Genomic DNA, 26894 nt, shown 5'->3' on the forward strand with positions numbered 1-26894 from the left:
TCACTACACAACCCTCGACCAGCCCCGACCAGAACCAAAACGGCCACTAACCAAACTGTACCCTGTACACACATCCGACAGACGACGATACGGACGAATAAGGGTCACCCCCTGAAGGACGCCGCCGTCGTATCACCTGGAGTCACCAGCAATCTCCTCTCTGTCAGATCCATATCTCGAAAACATGGCAACGTGTTATTCACACAAGATGTAGCCTAAATATTAGACAAAAATTCACGTGGCACTGTCATTGGCACGGCGCAATAGGACTCTCCGATCCAAGCGTATGCATGGAAATCAATCCCAAAACTACAAGCCAGAGCAGCCCACACCAGGCCAATTCCCAAACCACCAACGAAAAAGGCACAGCAACATACACCCAAATCCACTGCAACCCCCCTCATGACGAGCAACGCCGCACCCACCGGCCTCACACAGTCACGGGATCACACACCAAAATCCATTAAATCGACACCAGCGCCCCACATACCAGAAATATCCTGTAAGACAGGCGACAGAATCTTACATGGCTGGCATCTCAAACTCAACTACGCCCCCTCCGCAAAATACAAAATATCGCAAAAAGTAAAACGGTACACGGCCTTCCAGTATCACTGGCAACCACAAAATTCGCATATCGTGCTCGACATGCTCGCACGCCAAACAACGACCAGCACGCCACACGCCCGCGTCCCACCACTATGCCACCGGCGAATATATCAGTTCAGACACATGCGGACCGATCCACCCCCGATCTACGCATGGAAATCTACACTGCCCTACGTACATCGACGCCGCCTCACGGCACGTCATACTGTACTTCCTCAAATCACGGACTGAAGTCGGCATCATCATGCCTCAATTCTTTGCCAAGTCAAACACCGCAAAAGTCTCCCCAAAATATACCGCACCGACAACGCCCGAGAATTCAAATCCAATCACGCGCTCCAAACCTACGCCGCTCTAGGAATACAGTACGAAAGCAACACACCTCACCAACCTCAAGAAAATTCCATCGCCGAAAGACTTAATCAAACCCTCATGAATGCGGCAAGAGTTACACCACGCAAACCTACCTGCAACATACTGGGAAGACGCGATACGAGACGCTGCCTCCAAGTACAACATCCTACCTCATGGCGCAACAAACCAAGCGCCTTACACGCTGTGGCCCAACCAATCGGCGCCCACAAAATGCCGAAAATTCATCACTGCATCTTCGTTTTTAAATTTGGACAATAATTTTATCGCCGAAATTTGATAATTACATTGCAAACATTACACTAGTGGGAGCGTTGGACAGCAACATCGAATTTCGTGGTCTGCAGCTGCCATAATTGGCACTCTTACTCGATTTTCACAGGGCACTGCAAAACGATGTGGTAGAAGCAGTTGTGCATCAGATAAATTAAGTTTGTTTCATCGGGAAATCATAACTTGGATGATAATTTTATCGTCCTCCTCAAATCCTGCCTACTCATTATCATTACGGAGCAGCTCGTCCCACATATCGTCATTTCCAAGGCCTCCAATTTCCTGGCAACGTTGTTGGCCTTGCGTTACAACAAACGGCAAGCAAATTTCCAGCCATCCGAATACCTCCTCTGATTGACACAAGGCTTGCGACCAAGCTCTCCCACCCAGCTCTACAGCTCTCTTCCATATGATGGCGAATGCCTTTGTCTCAGGGCAAATCTTAGTTAAGGGGGGCAGAGGGAAAGATTCCTTTCGTAGCCGATGTCGGTAACGACCGTCTATCCTGTTCCATTCCCTCGTCTTTCTGCTTAGAACTGGGAGAAGTGGATCTACTTTTCCAGTAGCTGCGTTGATTGACGCTGCTGCACTTCTAGATTGAGGATAGATCTGTGGCCTGGAATCCCCGCAACTTGTACCAGGGAAGAAGTGCGCAGGACTGCACTCATCCTTCTCGTCGAAGCAATAGGTACCAAGAAGCCTTAGAAGCTCGCCTTGAGGTCCTTTGCCACACTTCCTGGCCATTTCCTTCTTGTCCGATGAAGAAGAAATACCGATAATGTCGCACATATGGGAAAATGTCTTGAACAATATGCGAAATTCCGAGCTGTGTTGCAGTGGCAGTTGTGTGTATGAGAATCCAGGAAAGAAAAACACTGAATCCGAGCCAGAACTTGCTCTTACATGGAGTGAGAGGCTCTCAAATTGTCGCAGAGTGCATTCTACACGAGCCCGTATAACCCCGGCACGGATCCCGTCAACGCAGCGCATCGAATGATCCTGTTCAGGATCATCTTTTTTTCTCTTTAGAGAAGCTGTGAGCGCTTGTCTTATACCTCCCTGCATCTTTACAGCCAGTCTTTGACGAATGCGGGGTAGTACGCAACCAGCACTGACGCACTTAAAGTGTTGATCATCTGTCTTCCGCAAGGTTTCGAGATGGTTCGACACCCTTACTAGCTCTCTTTTAATTTTTTCAACCTCTACAGCGAGGGCTGCGTGCCCAGCGCGAAGAGATTTCACGTCTACCTCGTTTTCGTTTCGCATTCCTACTTCGCTCCTGTCCCTGTTCAAAGCTCTCCTTTTCTTTGGACCCGTGATGGCGAGACTGACATATTGAGAATTCTCAGCACCCCAGTTCTCATCTTCGGAGTTCGTGTCTGAAGCATCGGCATGCTCACTTCCGAATCTCCATTCGAGAGACAGGTTATCGTTTTTCTGGTTGTCACCTTTTTTGTCGTCATCATTTGCTGAGCAGCGAAGCTTGTGTCTATCTAGAAAGTCCACGAAATGAAATTGCTCTCCCCACGCGTTGCATGGTAAGTATCAAATTACTCCTCTTCCGAGGTAGTCGTGTTCAGGTGGCCCGGAAACGTGCAATACCTCCGCCGTGCACCACCTGTCTGGCATTCCCGGTAAATTATCGAGGCACCATAGCACTTCGATATAATCGCTTTTGCGCGGAACTTTGTAAAGATCTTTGCATGTTCGATTTTTCGGTTCGTAGGACATGAAAGGCAGCTCTTTCATATGTGGGTCGGGGACGGCCATAACAGAATCAAAGTGGACCTGGATCAGATCTGATCATGAGGAGTTGTTGAATGCTGTAGACGAGTCAGACATTGGAACATGATGAGAGTTGGGTTGAAAGTGACTTGAGTAAGATAAGAGGCGATGCTGAGTTGTTGCGTATAAATGAAATACCGGATCCAGCAGTGGATTCAATGCCATTGAGGCGGATTGAGGTAGGAATGAGTGTATGGCCAATGTATACCGGCAGATGTCGCACTGCTATTGGTAAAAGGGGATTTCGAGCCCACGTTCGGAGGTTCTGGCTGAAACTGAAACGTTAAATTTAACACTGTTTGCAGGAACTCCGAAATCTTCCCTCCAAATATTTTGTACCAGTACGACAACGTTGGCGGGAAACAAGAATGCTGGTAACATCATCAATATCACTTGTTACAGATTGTATTGACACAATATATAATGCTGATACGTCAGAGTGGGTCAAGAATAGACTACCAAGCATAGACTGCCCCACAAATTGGCTCTCGTTCAAAAGTAGAACGATCATTGTGCCACCAGACAAACAAATTATGGCGCCTCGGAAATCCCGGTCTCGCAAAACTGCGGATAAGATGGCCAGTTACAAGGAAAAAATGAATTCTGAAAAAGAAAATGACTGTTTCGGCACACCAAGGACATCCCCGAGGAGCAAAAAGGCCAACACTTTGAGTGATGTATCGACTCGTGTATCCGGGGAGGAAATCGAGGGGAAAGGTTATCGCTCTTCCCGGAAGGATTCTTCTGATAATTCTCTAAACAAAAAAAACGAGAGATCCTCTCCGAAATGACTCGTTTGGAAAGCGAACTAGTGATTCCCGACACTCCACCTCGACAGATGCAGGTTGCTGGGAGAAAGCGAACTCCCGCTCCACAAACTGTACCAAAAGGAGCAGAAGCCAGTCGTGATGGTTCTGAAGATTCTCAGAGGCCCTCTAAGAAACGCAAAGCATTTCATAACCCTGCTCACGGTGAAAAGGGAATTTTATTTGGTGATAGTCCACGTCAACAAGAGGAAGACGATGATAGGGACCCTACGTTGCTGCCATTAGCATTTTATGCCATGGATCATGACCACGAAATGGTAGATATGGACCTGCTCGATCCTGATCCTGACTGTGCATCTTCCGTCCTTTGTTTCAAAAAAACCAATTGGATGCAAAGGGAATCAAGTTTAAGGAAAGCGAAATACAGTAACGAGCGTGGGTTTGCAAAGCCATCATCGAATTTTGACCCTGATCTGGAAATGCTATCCACATCTTCCCAAACCATTTCTCGTTTGTTCGAGTCGTTTAGAAAGAAGATTACAGACGAGGTTCGAGGCTTACACAGACATCAAAAGTCTGAGTTGGGTCAGATGAATGAGTCCTTGAAAACCGCCATTCTGTCTGAAGTCAGGGACATGCGCGGCGTAGTCGAGATGCTATCCTTTGGTGGAAAGGTCTCCAGTTCTGGGAGGTCTGGTCTGAAGACGTCACTGAATGAATGGGAGACGAAGTTGAACAAGCTCACGCCCAAAGCTGAAGTCATATTTAGTAAGGATGTTTTTCTCGGATTATATGCTACAACGGACCTATGAAGGTTGTTGACACGTACAAAAGAGGTATTGGAGGCTATGCAAAAACATTGTCGGCAGCAGTGCAGGCTTTGTTGTTTAGCCTTCAGCCTAGAGACACCAAAATCAACTTTGTAGAAGGGAATGGGAAACTTCACAGTGATTTCAAGTATTCCGTCGTCCAGAACACATTCTACAACGTCTGCAAGGACACGTTTGATATTTTCGCATCTCCGCTGTCGGGGCCTGTTCAGGCCACTGGTACTCTTTTGAATAACACTGCGAAGCGATGCCGCATCAACTGTCCATCCTGGCTAAAGGTAGGATTCGTGACAGTGGATCACATCAATACTGCCCGCCGTATGACGGAGGAAGTGAACCAGTCGCGTAGAAGCAAGATAAGAGGAACTCCGAGCCCAGATGATGTCGCCAGCCATGGCGCTCTTCGCGTATACCGCCAGCTCGGCTGTCATCTACATAAGGGTAGAGAATATATGCGACCGTCATTTTTCCAAGATCTTGGATATCTATTTGTGTTATGGAGCGACTTCGTCAACGATAATGATCAGAACAAAATGTCAATGCAGTTTGCTACCGGTAATGAAGTGCGCCTCAATCTAAATGATATTCCGAACACAGAAGTGTGTTCATTTGCTGCGACTCCCGAGACAGTGACGGATGTTCACACTGCTAACAAGACTCTGTTGAAATCCCTATTCTCTCAGTGGCCGGGATTGGTGTTGCATGTGCGACACGATGTTCATGTCACATCCGGTGGTGGGGCCCAGCGTAGACATTCCGGTGGAGAAAAGAGAAATCTTAATAGGCTGATCAACTTGATCGAGGTCGCTTGTGACGTTCTCACAGAGTACACAAGAGTCGGTAATATTGATATATTTTTACGCAGTCACAAGACCGCTCTTCAGTGTGTCATGATATTCGCTTTCATGATCAAGGAGTTAACTGTGAAGTTCATTGGTATGCGCAGTGCTATTATTTCGGGTGTTCCGAAACCCCAGGATGTTGTAGTTCACAATACCTCCCTCAAGGAATTCTTGCCTGGTGCGACAATCCAGGAAACGTACCTTAAAAGCAGGTGTCTACGTTTTGATGAAAAGATTTATGAGAGGCTCAATTTGCCAGAAGACGTCACCAATAGAGCGTCGAGAGAGGCCGCCGGAGAAGTGTTTGATGTAACGCAAATCGAGGAAAGTTCCGAGCTAGGTGTTGCCTCCATCTGATAGGATCCGGTAAAAAGCCCGGCTGACTTTCGAGCGTAGGTGAGACAAGCACGGGTTCCACTCATCAGAAGAGCAGGCGTGGAAAATGTTGAGGGAGCAAGCACAGAAACCATCGCTACAAACGCGCGTCTGAAGGGATTCTTTTGTGTGACTTTCGTGTTGCATACTGCAGTCAAGGTTGAGAGTGCTGTATGTGTCACTGTAGTACGTAGTTAGTGAGAGGCAGAGCAAACGGGAACGGCGGCGGGTAAGCTGGGAAAAGCGGGGGCAAGCCGCTACGCAATGTGTACTCTCTATTCACCCAAGCAACAAGAGTAAGGATTTGGTAGCAGCTTGGTTGGGGATGACAGGTGCAACTCGAAAGCAGCGATCGTTGTGAGTTGAATGGCAGGGTCGCATTCGGAATCGAGACCAGCGCCGAGCCCATGGAGGAAGGGTCACAGAGATGAGCAGTTACACCAAACTTCGCGCCTGTGGGTAAAAGTAGACATCTACAGTACGGTCGGGATGTCCTACAGCCTGCATCAAACCTCATCATCAGCTCGCGGATCAACCATGCGGATTCTCTGCAGCACCAGATCTCATTCCTCCACCTGTTTCCACGATCCGAGCGATCCAAAAAGAGATCCGTAGACATGGAGCGGCAGAAATGTTGCTGCACGCCAGACTCATTTATCACGTCGGCAAAAAGCTCGACATGTACTTGACTTGTAAGAACAAGAAGCGAGTAAAGAACGGGTGAAACTGTCCACGATGTGCTGTTTGAGATTTGTGAGTACTTTTATTGAATATTGTCGACCAACACGCGTAGGAAGAGTAAACAATGCGCTCCGGAAAAGACTTCCTTCTCCATGGTCCCCATAACAAGCTCGTTTGCAACAATGCAACGCTTTAACAGTCTCGTTGCCATGTGATGGCTCACCAAGGCAATTCGATTTTGACCTGTCGGAAGCGGCACCTTGACACTGTAGAACACTTGCGAAATCTTCCATTCTGCTGTTGAGACCTTCTGTTATACATAGATAGCCCATCAACCAGACAGAAAAGGTCTCTAGATTGTACTCCTCCAAGTTGGCTTGGAGTAAACTCGCCTTCTCTCCCAACCTCATCGCACTTTGCCCTCCGTGGACCCCAGGCATGACTAATACCAAAGTGCCATGTACCTACAGTCATTGTTGTACCTAAATCGCAAAGACAAACACAAGGATACGTACATAATGTGCATTGGAGCACGGGCAATACGGTCGTGCAAAGTTGAAGCGGCTCGCTGCCCGCCGAGCCTGCAGGATGGTCTGCATTGCCGGGCAGGCCACATGACGCCTTGCAACATCGATCCCCGGGGCAAAGCTGATGCAATGTACCTTCACGAACAATCTCGAACTCACACTGGTTTCATAAACAAAAAGATGCAGCTAGCGGAAGCGTGGAGAGCCGACTCGCTTCCTTCACCTTCTCTCCCCGACAGCGGGGGAAGTAGTCGGAAGCACGCTCCTAGACCAGTATCGTTGGGAAGCGAAAGTTTTCCTCAGTGCGTTTGCGTAGATTAAATGACTAGGGCGGCGCAAGAGAAAGAGCAGGAGTGGTTGAAGTGGGCGAGAGACTTCGGCGATCTCGAAATACCACCCCCTGTCTGGGGGCCCCTCCGATCCGTCAAAATCAATTTTCTCAGTAGAATTTTAAATTTGTTCCTACCTCACGGACTGTGTCTTCTTGCAGTAGAGGACATCCCACTATCATCACGTGTATCGATTCATCACCAAGACTATGTAAGTGAAACGCAAACCTCCAGCGAACGAGAAGCAGGATAGTCACGCTCATCCCGGATCGCCGGCCCTCCCCCTCCCTCTGACGTCCAACAATCAGCCTCAACTCGACATCCCGGTCCTCTGCACCATGGACACTACCCTATTCATTGTGGTCACCAGCCGTGACGACACCGAGCCCTCCCTGGCCCTTATCGATGCTCTTCTACGAAAAGACATCTTCGCTCACGTCCACATCTGCCTGCAGTCCGACTACGCGCACCTCGTCCCGCCCTCCCAGCGCCTCATGGTTCGCCTGCTCCCCTTCTCCAAGGGCACTTTCCAGAAGGTCATGATCAAAGACTAAATCCTCATGCGCCGGCGCTGCTTCTTCACGCGCTAGCCGTTCGACATCGCCTCCTTCCAGCTACAATGAATTTCAGCCATGGACTGCGACATCGTCCTCCCCTCGCTTTCCTTGGTACAAAACAATCCCCGCGGCCCACCCCCCCTCGCTCGTCCACGGCTCCTCGCCGGCCGCGAACCTAGCGTCCACGGTCGTCGACGCGTACGCTGTCCTGGCCGTCGTGCTCAACCTGCAGCCCAACGTGCCCACCTCGGCCTGCCCGAATTACATGTCCTCCGTCGCCAACGCCTCGCTCGCCGCCAGGGAGATGGCGTACCTCCAGCGCCACCCCGCCCATCCAAATCCCGCGATCCAAAGTTCGATGCGAGGACACATATCAGTAGTTCAGTAGTTGATGATCTACCCATTGCAGAAAAGAGGAACGAGATTGAACGCGTGGTTTCCGAAGCTATTGCGTCTTCTACCGGCGAAAGAAATTCTTGTACAGAGATTGAAGCAAATAGTCTTCCTAGCTCAATTTCACATAGAATCAATACCGGGGGTATACTGCATCGCGAATGTAGCGAGCTACGCACCAGAGGGCCCCTTCTCAAGACGTCTTTTGCCCTGGGTGTCACTATGTAGCACCTGATCGGGCATTGCGGTTGCAGTGTTCATGACGAATACAGCAGTCTACGTCATGCTCGTATGCCATCAGCGCAACGTCTTCAGTATCGGAGGCTCCAGTAGTAGAGCAGTAACAACTTTGAGCTCATGCTAGTGAGGTACCGCACTAAGGACGGTCCTCGCCCCTTGAAACGAATTAAAAGCCAATTCGGGATCAAGTCAGCCTTCGCAGGTAGGCTCTCGGTGAATTTTGGCGTTTATTGGCGTATTCTACATTCCAGTACCCGTCAAATCCGATATCACTGCCAGCACACGAATGCAAGGCGATGACGTTCAATGAACGGATCTGGTTCACGACAAGCTTGAGAACAAGTACGTAGTGCATTATCTCAAATTATATCTTTCCATGAAGAAGTACCATGAATCCATCCTTCATCTCAGAACGAGGAATCTATGTAAGATGTTTCTCATCAATCATAATTAATGCATTTCATCGTATCGGTATACTGTTTTCCCATACACTAATCATAATGTCGATTTCACTTGTTTCCAATAATCAATGAAACAACCAGCGTGATCATTATCACCATCATCATGTTATGCTTTGACATTGGCATTGACGATGCACTATCACGTAGAACAAAGGATTCATTGCATTTGGGCGTGACAATTTGATGGCATCGTTACTTCCAAACTATATAATCATTGGCTCGTGTTGGCAAAGCATCCAGTCACACGGAGTCCAACCCTATTCTCACGGCTCTTGTTGCAATGTTTCCCGCTATATTTGCAACAATCCAATGGTATGGGTACCACTCCATTGTCTCGATCAATCGATCACGTCCTGTTTTTAAATTGATTTAAAAAGTAATGCTCTGGATGTGTGCTCCCCGATCTGAATTGGTTATATCATTCAAATTTTCTGTACTGTATCAATCAATGATTACGTCGTCGGCTGGTCGGCAACCAGACACAGAACTGTACATATACCTAATGATCAACTTTTCCGGCACGATCAACCATCCGCTTCCTTCACCTTTAATCCACCATTCCTTTCCCCGCCCTTCCCGTTTTACATTCTCCCATTTCAAACATCTTCCCAAATCACACAATAATTCAATCGAAATGACGAAGAAGAGAAGAAGAACAAATTCTTCCTTTTGGATAGACACACTGCAACAGAGCACGGGAGCTAAAAGGTTGCGCCGATCGGCTCAAGTGAGCGAAGGTCACGATAAACGGACTGCGATTTCCACTCAGTATGAAATCGGGTCCGGCGATAATCGCACTTCATCCCATCGAGATCTAAATATATCGGACAACGTTCCCTCCCCCACAACGTCTCATGGCTATCCAAATATCACGACTGATCCTGTACCACTCCGAGACGATGCTAACCAGAAGCCCTGTTCCATAAATATCGACAGCCCTGGGAGCATGTCCGAAACATCCAAACTTAGTGGCCAAAAGCAAGTTCAATCAGGCGTTTATCCAGATCTGGATGAAACATGGGAAGTTGAGGGTGCAGAAAGAGATGGAAGTTCTGAAGAAGAACACGGTTTTACAGAATTTCAACCGGAAGAGGTTGATTGCTGGCAGGACCCTATTGCACGTAACTGCTCACAAATTAATGAATTTTACTATGGACCCGCTTGGACGTCTCCACACAGTGATCGCGATGACGATAATGAACAGCGTGAAAAAAGTACTCACAAAAATGAAGATGCAGTTCTTAAGCACACTGACTCCACGGATTCCGATAGTGTCGATGTTATCGCTGTAGAAACTTCTCTTCAACAATGTCTCCGAATATGGAATTCCAGTATTAATTTGACAGCAATCGTTTCCGTCATTGGTAGTGTTCGCTATACTGTTCAACAGTATGAGTATGCTCGAGGCATTTTACGTGATGCAGGAGCCGAACCGACGTGGCCTCCGTACGCCAGAACGCACCGGTACTTCCGAAGAATAATTGAGACCTGTATGCCGCAAAGCAAGCTGGTAGAACTTCCAAGAACTACGTGCATCACTACTTCTAGCACAAGGGAAAAGGTGGCCATATCTCAGTCACGACAAAATTCTCCAGGTATGGAGAGTCGTAACACAAAAAACCCAAGGGAATCGTCGTATTTAGAAACAGAGAAAGTCCGTGTGTTTTTTCCTAGTGCGTGGGCCAAGCTTGATGTTGCCACTTCTATTGTATTTGACGAAATGTTTCCGCGCTATTACCATGAACAGCATAATCCCAGCGCACTGGAACGCTCTGCGATCATTCGAGACAGGGCTTCGATCACAAGATCTTGCGAGTACATATTCGCGAGTTCCGGAGGAAATCAAGTGCAATGCGAGCCTGGGTGCGAAATTGAGATCTCTGTCCAGAGTCGACAGCCAAATTTCCAAAGCGCGTTTCGAATTTCGGCGCTGGAGGATGGCTACGTCCTTAGAGCGAGTATTGTTGCGACCTGGAGTGTAGGTGCTGAGCGTATCACGAACCCCAGTCTTGACAGAGCACTACGTATTCGGTCTCTCTCATCTCAACACCAAGCTATAATATCTTCCTTGCGGACTGCCTCTGCGCCAGGCCAATTCAATGAAGCCGGCGCAACCAGATTTGTCCCCGGCGACCTTTTAACGTTGCTCAGATCTGAGAATGGAGACGAAAACAAATTCCCCATCATTGTTCACAGGTTCTGGAGGTATGAAGATGATATTCCCTCTGTCTTATTAATATGGATGTACTTTCCTCCTCCCACCTCGGAGCGTGCCCAGGAGGAGAGCATCCCTTTAAAATTACTTGAGGCACACGTCGTGGAAAATGTCAAGCTGATAAAATCTCCTACCGCTAACCAGGGTACGAGAAACCCTGATCAAGGTAACTCTCATCGCAACGGAGCTAGGTCGTATGGAAGTCTTCTTGACGGCACATCCTTCGTCATCTACCGAATTTTGCTATACTGCGACGACTTTCAAAAGTCATCCGCGATGCACCCGAGCGGCTCTGTGGGAGGATGCTATTTTCTTCCTCTATCACTGCCCCCCGAGGGACGCAGGAACACGTCCTCTGTACGGATAGTATCTCTGACGCCGCCTGGGGTGTCAACAAATCAAGTATTACACTACATCGTCGATGATGTAGTGAACGCCTCGGTAAACGGTGTAAACGGCCGCACCCCAATGGGACGTAAAGTGAAGATATTCATTGATGTCGTCGGATTTGTGGGGGACTATCCAGCTTCGTCTTCAGTAGTAGATGTTGTCGGACACGTCTGCAGGGCTCCCTGCACACTTTGCTCATTCAGAAGATTAAAAGAATCAGGTACTCAGGGCTCAAGATTTGGCTACACAACGAAGGTTCATGCCAGTAATTCTGCGTTTATGCGACACGGAGAGCGCCACAATTCCTTGCGAGAGAGTCACATCCCAGACGAGGATTCAAAGAAGCTTGGGATGGTGACTAACGAGAAATATTCAGATAGTTCCTGCCCTTTGCTTTATCTGCAACGGATTCTGGAGTCAAAGAAGAGCAGCTTTGCTCTCGCGAGCAATGGATTACCAGTTATTTCTAGCGACTTCGATGCTTTCCGTTGTAATATTGTCGCTCCCGACCATTTATTGACAGGATTGGCTAAGGACATCATTAACGTCACATTTAGGACCCTTCCATCTAAGGATTTGCGCATGGATGCAGATATGTACATTTGTAAGGCTTTGCGTGATAACGGTCTTCTACGCCAGAAAGAGGTATTCAACAAAACGAAGAAAAAGCTACACGGCATGACGTTATCCGAATTGTTTTGTGTATTAGTCGTGTCAGTTCCGACAATGAGAGTAATAATCATGCGATGCCCTTCAGAACACATCATCCAGGACTGTTTTAAACTCCTCCAAAAATTACAACGTCTTGTCGCCCTCACGTACTGGTGGCCTGTGCAGGAACTGGACGGCAAAAAAGCTGTGGCTCTGGTTCATGAGGACAAAGATGCATACTTTTCAGATCTCAAATTTATGTCCAAGCAATATGTCCAGGAAGTCAACAAGATCTGTGGACAATCTGATGACATCAGGCAGCAACTGGATAAACCAAACCTTCATAGACTCATCGAATTGTATGAGCATACCATTCCTGCGTTCGGACATGTCAGAGAGGTTATGGAATTAGTGTTTGAATCGGCCCACCAGCCACTCAAGCGATCTATAACCCGTAGTAACAATCGCAATGCTCATATATTCGCAGTCGAGCACTGTGTGGGAAACGACTGGCAAGGAAGGATCGCTGCCCTGGGGAAGCAAATATTTCACCCAGATGCGCGAACTCGGACGACAGCGAAAAGGGGACTTCGACGTGTTCTTCTGGGAGAAACAGCAGATCTGCTCGACGAGGAGAAGCACAGTGAGCAAATTAAAAATATAGACACGAGACTGCGTAGTCTCTTTACGCCTGCACTGAAGGCACAGTTCCAAAAGGACACGATGATATCTAACTTTGGTGTTGCAAAAATATCTTTATGGAAGGCAAGAGTGAAAATCAGTAATGGGGACCTACTAGGTCCCTGCATAGTATGCAGTCACCTGAATATCACTCAAAACGAGGCAAATGAAATTGTGGACACATCAAGACTTTGGATTGATTCTTTATATCCAGCTATCCCACAACTCGAAGAAGAAACTCTTGACCAAGAGAAGGTCATCATCACCTTGTTCAAAAATGCAAGACGCGTAAGGGTATCTAACTCCGGACGCCATATCGGAAAACCGAGCGGGCACGACACGATTTCCGCTAACTCATGTGTACAAATGTACTTAGATCCAATTAATGCGGAGAGTAAGATATTAACGTCAAATCCAAGGGCTGCGCAGGCCAGACCGTTCTTCTTCGCCATCCTTGCAGTTCTGCAAAGGAAGCAAGAGACACCGTTCGCTGTTTGTTTCAAGTGCACGAGAAGAAAGGATTGGGTAGAGAGGCGTGCAACCGTAGACAACCACTCGTTTCAGCTAATTCTCCTAACACCGGATATACGCAGAATTGCGAATTACCATATATGTGACAGAAACGCGGAAGAACATGCTGCATGCAGGTGGGACCCACGAACGGGAGAGGTCTCTCACACGAAGTCTTTGCTTCTGAGAGGGCGCTTCTATTTCCAGGCAAGGGTGCATGGGTACCCTCCGCGTATCGCATGACATGACTAGGAAGGGAGATCTTTCTATATGAGTATGTACTATATACTATAGTGTGTCGTAGGAGAACCATTGTTAAAGATTGGAATTATGTGAGGTATTTGACACTTTGTAGTGCACAATAACGTGAAGTGCAGCGCAATTGAATACCTTCTAACTGAAATCTCCATCCCATGTTTTTCATATCAACTGCCGGTTTGGACGCCATATTTTGCCCCATCAAATTGCCTAGCTTCATTGATCTCGAAAATTCAAATGTTTGATGGCGCCCTTTTGGACACGAAATGTGATTCCACCGCGCCACAATGAATCACCACAGGCACCAATATCACTACCCAAGCTCAGCCTTCGTTTCTTGAGTCCGTTCCTTCAGGCTCTCACGTCCCTCGATCACTTCTCTACAAACCTATTCTCCAGATCCACGGTTGAGGATCACACAGCGCCTTCGAAAGGCAAATGCTGCCTAACTGGTAAGATTTTACCATTTTCCCCATCTGGACGCATCTTCGACATCTAACAAATAACCTGTTCTTCACTTTCTTCCTTGTTTTTCCCTAGAATTGCACGCAGAGGACTGCAACTCTCCATAACAACCCCGTGCAATAGTGCACCGATAAGGAGTTGTAATCCCCTTACCTGCACGACATTTGCCAAATGTGACACGACAAGACGGTTTTCAACTAGTCTCAAACAACGCCGGAAGAGTTCAAGCCTATCATGTGCGGTACGTACTCTGTGTGAACTGTACCCATTTGGTTATATTCCCATCACCCGGATCAGCATGTTATTCGCCGATTCTAACTTACAGATCTAAAACATCGCCTACTTCTACATGTCCCCTAGGTAGCCCTCTGAGAAGATATATTCAGTGCGAAGAGAAGCCGAAAAATTGACAAAAGTGCTACAGTTCTGTGCTGTGTGTACGCAACACGCACTTGGTGTGCAAGGGATCATACTCCTACGATATTCTGACGTTCATATGCTTGCTAGTTCATCACTTACCACACTGATATGCATATCAGCATCTGATGAAGTGCGAATGAGAGCATTTCTGCATTCGGAGAGAGTATGAAAGCTGCCATGCGCAGCATCGTAGTTAGTGTGACTTGTGAACATTACTCAATGAGTAAGAACTTACCATCCTGTCAAGCCGCATAATAACTGAACCTGGTGAAGGGGGAATGATCACACGTCCTCATTACTTTCGATGCGTCCAGATGTTAGATTTGTCGTAGAATAGTAACGCAACCCAATCGCCGCAATGCAGTAATAGTGTGAATAAACCATGATGCAATCATTGATATAGGACGATGCCAATACAGTCTTCGCACAATGAAGAAATCATCTAAAGGTAAGGCGACGTTTGAATATGGGATGATGAAAGAGGCAGTCCCAATGAAAACTAATATTGACAACTACATCATTATTCCTGCTGTTTGCTATGGACAACTGTAATTTTCCAAAACACACCGAGGAGAGGTTGGCGTAGGCACAGGTACTGACCGAGAATACAAAACAACTATCGCAGCATAGTGCCAATTTCAATGCCCGCTTAAGTATAATCTGATTGAACAGGAACACAAACGAGAATTTTTGATTAGAATTTTTGATGAAAATCATCATGATTTGCACTGCTTGACAGCAATGCACTGTACATCATTCGTATTGCTTTGATCTAAAAACACAGTTGCAGTGATTGACGTCAAACATCACCTCATCCACAACCACACCCAAAGAGGAACCTTCAACATCAAACATATCCCCTTTGACGAAAAGCTAGCCGACTACTTCACCAAACCACTCGGACCCCAACGTACACAGCACCTCCTCCGTAACCTTAGCATCGTCGCCCCAAAACCCCTATTGGCGAACCCGGGGACTGTCTGACCGCACAATCACATTCGCCAATAGCCATTTTGTAGTGTCAGACCGCACAGGACAGCCTTTCCTACACAGGACAGACTTAACCCATGAGCGACGACAAGTAAACAAGGAGTCATCGGTCTCCTGTTCACACAGTCAACGTCGCATTTCCTTCTTATATTTTGTTTCTTTGTTTAGTACTCGGATATCTACAATCGACCATTGTTCTTATGTCAAAAGACGACCAAATGAGGACAAGCGACCGGAAATACCTCGAAACATCCATGCTGTTGATGATGCCATTTACAGAAGTAAGGCATAGCACACAAGCACGCTCTTTAACAGGGATATATACTGATGAGTCAATTCTTGTCTTCTTCAAACGACTCACAACTGCGATCCTCTTGTAAGATTGAACACACTCAAAACGCCACAAGTAAGAAAAGCTGCCGAAAACAACAAAAATGGAAAGGGGCCGATCATCGAAACCACGAAAGGAAATTGCTAAGGAGTACAGGAGCTCTAACGTCGATTCGATATTTATCGCAGAAGAAGCTCTAAAGCGACGAGAGCGAGACTACAAGGAACGGGGGAGGAACGGATATTTGAAGTGCGACGTGCCAGGCTGTGAGTTATAATTTGTGAAGCTAAGCGCAAAGGAAAAGCATTGGCGAGGTGTGCATAGGAAGGAACGGCCGTATGGGTGTGAGGCCTCTGGGTGTGAGGCGAGTTTTTTCGAAAAATCTCAGCTAAGGAGACACGAAAACGACATTCATAACAATAACCGCTTCGACTGTCCACAATGTGACAAGTCTTATAGTAGGCAGTGGACTTTGTCCAATCATGTGGAAAAGAATCATGGGGAGGGCAGCAGGAATGAGCTCTTTTTGCTCAAATTGACAGCCTCGAACGCCGCTATCATGGGCTCCACTGTGGGCCCATCGGCAGGTCAGAATCTCTTTGTACCCATCTCGCATCCAATACTGCGCAAAATTGGAAGTAAAGACATCTATTTCTTCTCGCGAGAACGAGAAAGATACATTCTCAAGGTCAAGGAGGCCCAACAATCTGGTAGCACTATCCAACCGGTCTCTCTAGCCGCTTCGCTCAATGGCGACCTTCTGACTTCTCTCATCGAACAAGGGGAATTTAGAGATTCGGTCAACAAGGAGGAAGAAGCAACTGATGATGTCATACAGAAGTGGTTAGACAGCAATGGAACCGTCAGTCTCGAATCCATCACCCTAGAGGAACTCGAGACTGCCATCAAGACATCAATACGCATCAATGTGAATGAGACAGACCCTGTGCTTCGCATAAAATCCTTGTTCATGAATTACCGTACTTTTCTCAGGACAAAAAAGTGGGACATCCTCATTGAGAAGAATCCCAAGCTGGCAATCAACCAGGTCTGTTCTTTATTGAAGCCCCCAGCTCTAAGAGAAAAATTGAATCGGACTTGGCGCTCGATAAGCACGAATTACGAAAACTTTGGAAGCCATTTTATAGACATGTGATTGCAGAGGCTGTCTCTTGCGACAAGTACGTACCAGTGAAGACACCTCTGACCAAATCAAGGACTCCAGATCGCGAGAAAACCATGGACAAGAACAAACTAGACCCCAAACACAAACCGTCTGGAGGCTCGGGGCGAGCCACCCTGGGAATGCGTTGGGGTAAGGAAAAGGATAAGAAAACTCAAGAACCGCAAAAACTGATGAGTATGGAGCAGCCGTTGTGTCTGAACACTAATAAATGTAAAAACGTCATAAGATGAAGGACTGCGACATCTCCACAGAAGCGGAAAAGGCGTCGTTTCTGAAGAAGTACTACGATGAAAAAGCCACCAACAGATCGCCCCTCAAGTCTATGACGTCAGCGGCCCCCATCCCACTCAACGCGGGAGATTTTGAAGGAAAACTGGCCAACATTGTGCCAGTCGTCGTGAATGTTGACTATGGCGCGGATCATTCAGCTTTGTCGGAAGCTCACCTCCGAACCTGCGCTGAAGCCAATGTTTTCATCCAGATGTTGCCTCTAAATGTGCCCATTCGAATGAATCTTGCTCTTGGATCCCGGGCTAGCGAGGAATAAGTGACTTACCAAGCTATGAAAAAAGCACGGATTTCAATAACAATACAGCTGCCAGTAGGACCGCTGCGGCTTCGAAACGTTAAATTCGTCGTATTTGAAGAATGTATGCAGGAAGTACTCCTCTCGCGACCTCTCCTGAACTCCCTTGGCTTCAATTTGGACAAACACCTTTCAAGCGTTCGAAACACTTTCCACGACGCTGACTTCTCGCACGTGGGCTTTCATTCGTCTTCTGCAGCACGCTCTACTACGGCAGCGGAGCACAACACCCATCTACCGTCTACACCATCTCGACTGGCCCGCCTATTTCTCAACAAGTCACACCAGCACGTAGACTCGCCCACATGTGATGAAGAATCCCTGCAGACGCAAGAAGCAGTGACAGAGACAAAACAGAACACCGAGGAGTGCGATAACGCTACTGAGAGCACACCTTCACCCCTGTTCTGTGGCGATAGCGAAGACGACGACCCCCTCCGACAAACAGAATACCTCTCACCTGGAAAGGATATTCCGGAAAAAACTACGGAGCATCTACGTGCAAGACTGGCTGTGGCTATTGCCAATGCACTACCAACTGAACTTGACGCGGAGTTAAAAGGCCTACTACACGAATACCGCGATATTTTTCGAACAAAGACGGGAGCCGATCCACCTGCCGCTCTGCCTCCTATGATTATTAGGCTCAAATCGAACGCAAAGCCGGTACGCGTCAAACTCCGCAGGTGCTTACCGCCACAGGCGGCCTTCCTTCGCCACAAAGTCGATGAACTCATAAAACTGGGTCTAGTGCGACGCAACAACCGAAGCCAATGGGCTTGTGCACCCCTACTCGTACTCAAACCAAGACCCGAGGAGTTTCGGTTTACGGTCGACCTGCGCCCCGTGAATCATCAGACCATCCCTTTCATATGGCCGATGCTCCATCTCGAAACCGCAATTTCCAACCTGGCAGGCGATACATGCTATGCATGTATATATTTATGTCATGGTTACTGGCAAATGCCTCTTGACCGCAAGTCTCAAGAATGTCAATCATTCATCACCCCGGATGGCGTATTCACGCCAACTCGCGTCCCGCATGGACAAACCAACGCCACATTAAATTTTCAGAGCACCATCAGCGAGCTCTGCCTCCCTATACGTGATAATTTACTACAGTGGCTGGACGATCTACTTTTTCACTGCAAGAATGAGAGAGAACTACTCGAAAAGCTTCGCACCTTCTTCACAATCTGCAGCGAAAACGGAATCAAGCTCCACGCCGCGCGCGGCGTTTTTAAAAACGGCACTTAGCGCGCTAAGTGCCGTTTTTTCTCAAAACTGTGAGATGGAGCGGACGCCTCATCTCGGCGAATGGGATCAAAATGTATCCCAAGCAACTGCAGCCGCTCCTTGATATGCCCCCGCATTCTAACGTTGCAGAACTACAGCAGTTTATATGCGCAGCGAATTGGATGCGGATGGCGATCCCCGACTTCAACCAAATGGTAGAACCTTTGACCACTCTCCTGGAAGACACCCTCACCATCGCAGGCCGTCGGACGAAGACAGCCGCTTCTAAAGTCTCATTAACACAAAAATGGAATCCAGCTCACAGCGATTGCTATAGAAGAGTCAAGCGCGCACTTGCCGAATCTGTGACTCTAGCACACCCTCACCCAGACAAGCTATTGTGCCTCTTCACTGATGCAAGTGAACACCATTGAGGTAGTGTCCTGACCCAAATACCACCAGGAAACGTAGACGATCCGTTTGAAGCACAAAATCATGAATCTCTTGCTTTCCTCAGCGGCTCCTTGAAGGGGGCTAGCGCTCGCTGGTCGACTCCAGAAAAAGAAGCATTTGCGGTAGTTGAGTCAGTTACGCGCCTGGATTATATTCTACTGCGCCCCCACGTATTTCAACTATTCACCGACCACAAGAATTTAGTGTACATCTTCAACCCCACGGTAGCCAACCCCTTTATTCAGAAGCACGTTGCTAACAAAATCCAAAGATGGGCCCGGACAAGCGCCGCTTTTCAGTACACAATTGGGCACATATCTGGAGATGACAATGTTTGGGCTGATCTACTATCACGATGGGAAGCCACGGCTAGCAAAGAAGAAATAACTATCACCTCTGGCCGCATGGCCTCCCTGTTCTCCGCGCCAATAGCACCTGATCTTGATCCAGATTTCACTTGGCCTTGCGAGGAAGACATAAGGGCAGTCCAAGAGGAGGCCATCAACGAAGGCATCTCTCCAGCCTGTAAGCACCAAAGAGACAGACTCATTACTCGAGAAGGGGGAGCGATCTGGATCCCATCCACAGTTCAAGGTCAACACATCCAACTCCGTATTTGCGTTATTGGGCATTGTGCAAGAAGCGGTCACCGCGGTGCCGACACTACGGTCGCCAATATACAGGAACACTTTTTCTGGAAGAAGATGCGAGCCGACATTTTCTCATTTTGCAACAACTGCCTCCATTGCCTTGCCACAACCGGAGGCTTGCAAAATCCCTCGTCCTATGGCACACACACTGCATGCTGAAGAACCGAACGATTTACTACATTTTGATTTCCTGTACATGGGACCGAGCATCGGCGATCACCAGTACGAACTCATTCTGAAAGACGACGCATCCTCCTTGGTTCGCTTGGAACCCTGTCCATCTGCCGATACAGAGCACACAGTAAGGGCTCTCATGAGCTGGTTCTCTCTTTTTGGCGTCGTGCTGACGTGGAGCTCTGATCAGGGAACGCACTCCAAGAACACTGTAATGGCCGCCCTCAACCGTCATTTCCACGCACATCACCACTTCACTACTCCGTACTGCCCCCAGTCAAACGGTACTGTCGAAACAGTATGTAAAGAAGTTCTTCGTGCTTGTCCCGCACTACTATCCGAATTTCGATTGAAAGAAAAGGAGGGGCCCACCGTTCTTCCACTACTACAGAGCATCCTGAACCATTCGAAACGTCCGAGTCTAGGGAATTGTGCTCCGATAACAGCATTCACGAGTCTACCCCCAGACAGTCCACTGCGCACACTACTGCCAGCAGGAGAACCACAGCCAGCGTCCCTGGATTTTTTGAGAGCACAGCGAATCATACACATCGAATCTATTGCTAAAGCTCTCAACGATATACACCGTGACATTTACAAGCGCAAAAACAAGCTGAGAGAAGACGCAATACAAAGACACAATGCTCAGACGCATGTCAGGGGTATCAACTTCGAAATGAGAGACTTTGTGCTGGGCGCCAAACGTAGTGACAGGCAAGGGCACAAATTGGGCGTTACTTGGAAAGGTCCACGACGTATCTCACGTGTCCTGTCGGAGCTAATCTTTGAATGCAAAGACCTCATTAACGGCGCCCATGCTCTATTCCATGCTAACAGATTGAAATTGTACGCTGACTCACAACTGAACGTTTCGGAGGAGCTTCTGGATTCCATAGAATATAACGAACCACATCTCAACACGGTAGAGGCAATTTTAAATTTGCGCTACAGCACACAAAATGATCAATTTGAAGTACAAGCAAAGTGGAAAGGCTTCGACGACGAAGACCCAACTTGGGAGCCGATTAACAATATGCACGAAGACATCCCTGCAATGCTGAACAGATTTTTAGACGCTCATCCTGACCAGGATCTCGTTTCTGCAGCACGTTTGACGATCTCTCAATAATATCAAATAGTCTTTTGAAAGAAGGAACTGATGCACCGTGACCGATGGCTCCGTACACAGGAATCCTCGACCTCCACAAGCCTCACGGTGCACCAATATATTGCGTGGCATTCAATGTATTACGTGGCGTTTGTATCGCTTTATCTCTTCTAGCATTTAGGCTGCCCTACTTAAAGATAGTGCCCGACTCAATACACTGAACGGGGAAGGAAATTTCACCTTCACAATCATTACCCGCGGACTGTGCAACAGGAGACACGAAAACGACATTCATAACAATAGGCGCTTCGACTATCCACAATGTGACAAGTCTTATAGCAGGCAGTGGACTTTGTCCAATCATGTGGAAAGAATCATGGGGAGGGCAGCAGGAATTCGAACAGGGGGCAGCGTCGCTCATGAGTTGTTCTTTCTCTAGGTTTCAAGAGTATAGATGTGTCGATAGTCAATGAGAATAAAAAGCTAACATGAACCTGAGCTTTGTGACGGTCCACAGTAGAAAATGCCATTTTAATTGAATGTAGAAAGGCTGCTTTCTAGTTCGAAGTGTCCTGTAGATCGAAGTGATCATACATCAAAGGGGCTCAAGGTGATCATATGCCTCTTGGCTGTAACGTATCTTTGTGCACGTGCAGAGGTATGTTGTCGTTCGGACACGCGCCGGTGCCGCTTTCCTCTTAGAAACAAGTAATCTCATCGTGCAAACGGCACGGGTAAGGATTGCGAAGGGGAAAAATGATTTTCTTGTCTTTACAAAGTGGAGGTCGCGTAAGTTGTGTGCGTATGAGCGTGTAGGCATGAAAGGCAAATTTACTCGGGGTGAGTCTCAAGTATGTGACTGAAAGCAAGAGCCAATGTTTTGATTATCAGGCTGAGAGACGCGTGGGGCTCTGGTCGAGTGTGATTGAAGGTAAGTGCGGGGTGTGCTACCCAACTGCGTTGAAGAATGTGCACTGGCACAGATGGGAAGATGCTCTGCAGTGAAGGCTCACTAATGCGAAGCATTTTATTCGCGATATGATCGTCGTGTATCCTCCCTCCGTGTTATCGTCGTTCTTCCTCTACATTTATCTATGCAATCATTTTGCAACTCAAAATGTTCATCTCTACTGTCGTCGATCGAAAAGTAGTTTGGTCTTACTCTCTTATCTGTGTCAGTTCCGCACCGGCGGCCCGGCGAACGGGCGCTTCTGCAGACCTCAGGCACCCTTAATTATGCTATACTGCCGCAGCATCAACCTTAGTTTAGTCCCCGTCGTCAGCAGCAGCTTTTGATTGATCGCACATTACTGTTACAATATGGTGTGAAGCATTGTCGTCCTTGCCGCAACTTCCGCTATGGCATGTGGAGTGACAGTTGGATTATCTATGTCATGTATCAAGTAAGGGGAGATGAGCTAAGACGATATTGTCATTACCGCCAACACCAAAACATCTGTGCATCTCTCGTTAGATTTGTTGCCAGCGCTATACCATTTTATAACGAGCAGCTACTTGAGAATAGTATAAAAGGTAGGCGATCAGGTAACTACAGTAAAAACTCAAGCACGAACCCACAAGCCCAGCCGAACCTGTTTTAATTACGGTACCAAAATACTGCACGGTGTGCAGCATATAGTCATAGAATATGAGTGTAGTGGGTGGGTACGCCTTCGCTCATTGACAAAACTTCATGAGAATTAACGCTCCAAAACATAGTGTTTCGGTCATAGACTAGGCTCAATTGAAGGCCACTTAGCTCTAAGAAGTGTCACAAAATTCAGGACAAAGTTCCATTTAATGATATAATCACAGGTCTAGCTAGACGTTGAAACCCAAACAACCACTACCTCATGAGTGACGCTGTGTCGTAGCAGTGCTTCCGCTTGCTTGTCCATGCTCCCTTTTCACATGTTGGGATAACTCCCACGCTCTGGTATACGACTTGTCGCAGTTTGGACAAATGAAGCGCTTTTTTTTATGAACGCTGTCCTCGTGAAGAACAAGCTCGAACTCACTGAAATATTTCGCATCACATCTGGAATACTCACATTCGAATGGCCTTTCTTTCCTATGTACTCTCCGCCAATGGGTTTCCTTTTTGCTTGGATTCACAAATAAAACCTCACAGCCTGGCATGTCACACTTCAAATGTCCGTGCCTCCCCCGTTCGTTGTAGCCACGCTCTCGTCGCTTTAGAGCTTCTTCTGCAATTAATATCGAATTGACGTTAGAGCTCCTGTACTCCTTAGCTATTTCCTTTCGTGGTTTCAATGATCGGCCCCTTTCCATTTTTGTTGTTTTCGGTAGCTTTTCTTACTTGTGGCGTGTTGAGTGTGTTCTATCTTACAAGAGGATCGCAGTTGTGAGTCGTTTGAAGAAGACAAGAATTGACTCATCAGTATATATACTCGTCAAAGAGCATGCTTGTGTTCTATATATTACTTCTGTAAAGAGCATCATCAGCAGGATGGATGTTTCGAGGTATTTCCGGTCGCTCGCCCTTCTTTGGATATCTTTGACAATGAAACCGGCAGTCGAATATATATATATTCGAGTACTAAACAAATAAACAAGGGATAAGAAGGAAATGCGACATTGACGACCTCTCAGGTGTCATGCAGGCTGACACGTTTGCCATGTCACATAACAAAAAACCTGTCGTTCAGGTCGACAATAGAGACAATGAAAAAGACTAACTTTTTAGTCTTTCTGCCCATTCCGACCGCTACGCACGTCAAACATCTTTACTCGAATTGCCTTCGCAAAATGGAGGCCAAATAAACATCCAAATGTGACTGACTATCTTCCCAGATGTATGAGCAAAAGATACGGAGCGGTTGGAAGTGAGCATATCACACTCGTTTGACACAAGATTATTTGCAGGGCAGCGGAGTGGACAAGGAAAAAATATTTCTCCACAATAACTAGTCCAGATAGAATCGTATTTCCGTTATAGAGGTACTAATTTGAACCACATTTCAAGCTCATGAACCCGCACTGTTCCCTTCCCACCGTAAACTGCCGGGATAGAAAATCCCTAGGGCACTTCCGCATCGAAAAACCACATCTCCATCTAATTTTTCCTTGCTCACGCTGCCGTCTTTCATACGACTTGGTGTCAACCTTGTGCGATATGGTGACTCTCGACCACTCCGCACCCTCTGTCTACAACCGGGGGAGTTTTCAGTAGAGATTTTCATGTTCCTTATGGGCGTCAAACACGCGAACATAGCACAAGTACGGCTGTTCGAAGTCCGTAGCGTGCGGTCTGAAAGAATTAAAAAAGTATTCTAGTTGAATGCCTCTGCTGTCAGGCAAAACCACAAGTTCCTCGTTCTATCACGTGAAAAGCGTAGCTCGTGTGAGACATGAGAGGTCGTCAGTGTCGTATCGCTCCATTTTAGTGCTTATTTGTTTCTTTTTTTGGACTTGGATATCTACATTCGACAACTGTTTTTATGTCAAAAGACGACGAAAGAAGGGTAAGCGACCGAGAATGTCTCAAAAGAATCGTCCGGGGGATGATGCTCTTTACATAAGGAATACATAGAACACAAGCATGCTCTTTGACAGGTATAAATACTGATGAGTCAATTCTTGTCTTCTTCAAACGACTCACAACTGCGATCCTCTTGTAAGATAGAACACACTCAAAACGCCACAAGTAAGAAAAGCTGCCGAAAACAACAAAAATGGAAAGGGGCCGATCATCGAAACCACGAAAGGAAATAGCTAAAGAGTACAGGAGCTCTAACATCAATTCGATATTAATTGCAGAAGAAGCTCTAAAGCGACGAGAGCGAGGCCACCAGGAACGGGGGAGGAACGGATTTTTGAAGTGCGACATGCCCGGCTGTGCGGCTTTATTTAAGTATCCTAGCCAGAAAGAAAGGCATTGGCGGAGAGTGCATAGGAAGGAAAAGCGGTTTGAGTGCGGATATTCTTGGTGTGATGAGAGATTCTTCTCCGAAGCCGAGCTGAAGCGACACGACGAGGGCGTGCATAAAAGTGGGACTGGCTATAGTTGTCCAAAGTGTGACAATTCGTATACTAGAAAGTCGGATTTAGGCACACATATGGAAAAGAAGCATGAGAAAGGAAGCGAAAGCACTAATACGACACAGCGTCGCTCATGAGGTAGTGGTTGTTTGGGTTTCAACGTCTAGCTAGACGTGTCATTGCTTAATTAAAATGGAACCTTGTCCTGATTTCTGTGAGACTCCTTAGTGAAAAGTGGCATTCAGTTGAACCTAGTCTATGACGGGAACAATTTGTTTGGAGGCTACCAAATGTCAAAACAATGGAAGCTCCAAATTGGAGCGTCCATTCTGTTGTCATGTTGTCATTGACACAGGTTGGACCCTCCGACAGCACCAAAACTTTTGCTAAAATTGTGTGAGCCTGACGCAGGCCGGCAAATCCTTCAAGGCCTGTAACTGCAGTGTGCCAATCCAACCGCACGACTGCCGCGCACACTCGCACACTTCCACGACACACACGCCAAGCGCCCTTGGTAGAAGGCTCCGAGCAATCCACGGCGCCAGCCCGGCCTCGATCGACGCTCTCATGCGCCGCTTGTGGTAAAGGGGAGTGCCCCTTGCCAGGAGACAGGTGGGGGGGGGGGGGGGTGCACAGTCTATGTAGTAGCGAAATCCAACACCGCTCGCGGCAGGAGCGGGCGGGGGGCGCTGTCGTTGAGCCCGGTCTGTCGGCTGTAATTTGGTGGGTCCAACCACCCAATGAACTGGCGCCATGGGCGCAGCCGTCATCGGTGATTGGCTGAGGTGCCTTGCGGCAGTGTAAATGATCATTTGTAGTCGACCAGATTCTCACCCCGGATGACACACGGTCCTTGGCCACGTTGCAGGGCCCCACGACGGCTGTAGACACAGCCCCCCGCGGACTGGCGCTCACGTTCCGCATCTCGTTTCCACGATAGAATTCCGCCGCGTGCCGCGCGCATGTGCGCTTCCACTTTTCAACGCCCGTCGCCAGCCGCCGCTTGTATGCCGCGCGCGAAGCGCCCTCAGCGTGGGGTTTCTCGCGAAACACGCGATTGCGATAGCATAAGTAAAGAGGGTTTAATGTGCAGTAACCCTTCCGCCCGAGTTGATGTCTCGCAGTAGTGGATGATCGTGCAGTCGAGCCACCTCACCAGCGGGGCGCCAAACGCTAGTCCCTCCTGTGCCTCTTTCTCTTTGGCTACTACTGATACCTTAGTGATGCAATGCCCTCTCTTTTAAGGATGTTTGTCATGGCGATTAGGAATGAAGCCCTGGAATGTTTCAAAGCGTTCCAGGCCAAATTTGGTAGAACGAAGACTGCAAGATCCAGTCGGTATACTCTGAGAGCGGCGGAGAGCACCAAGGCATGATGAAGTACCTGGAAAACGGATATTGAGTGGGATTCATCCGCTACGGATACTCTTCAGCAAATTCTTGGCTCAGAGACTCAACTTAGCTCTGATAGAAATGGTACGTTTGACACTATGACATGTCGATGTACCATAACATTTTCATGGCGAGGCGGGATGTGCAGCTTAATCT

This window comes from Chondrus crispus, genomic scaffold (assembly GCF_000350225.1).
Source record: "Chondrus crispus Stackhouse genomic scaffold, scaffold_5, whole genome shotgun sequence".
Classification (NCBI taxonomy): domain Eukaryota; phylum Rhodophyta; class Florideophyceae; order Gigartinales; family Gigartinaceae; genus Chondrus; species Chondrus crispus.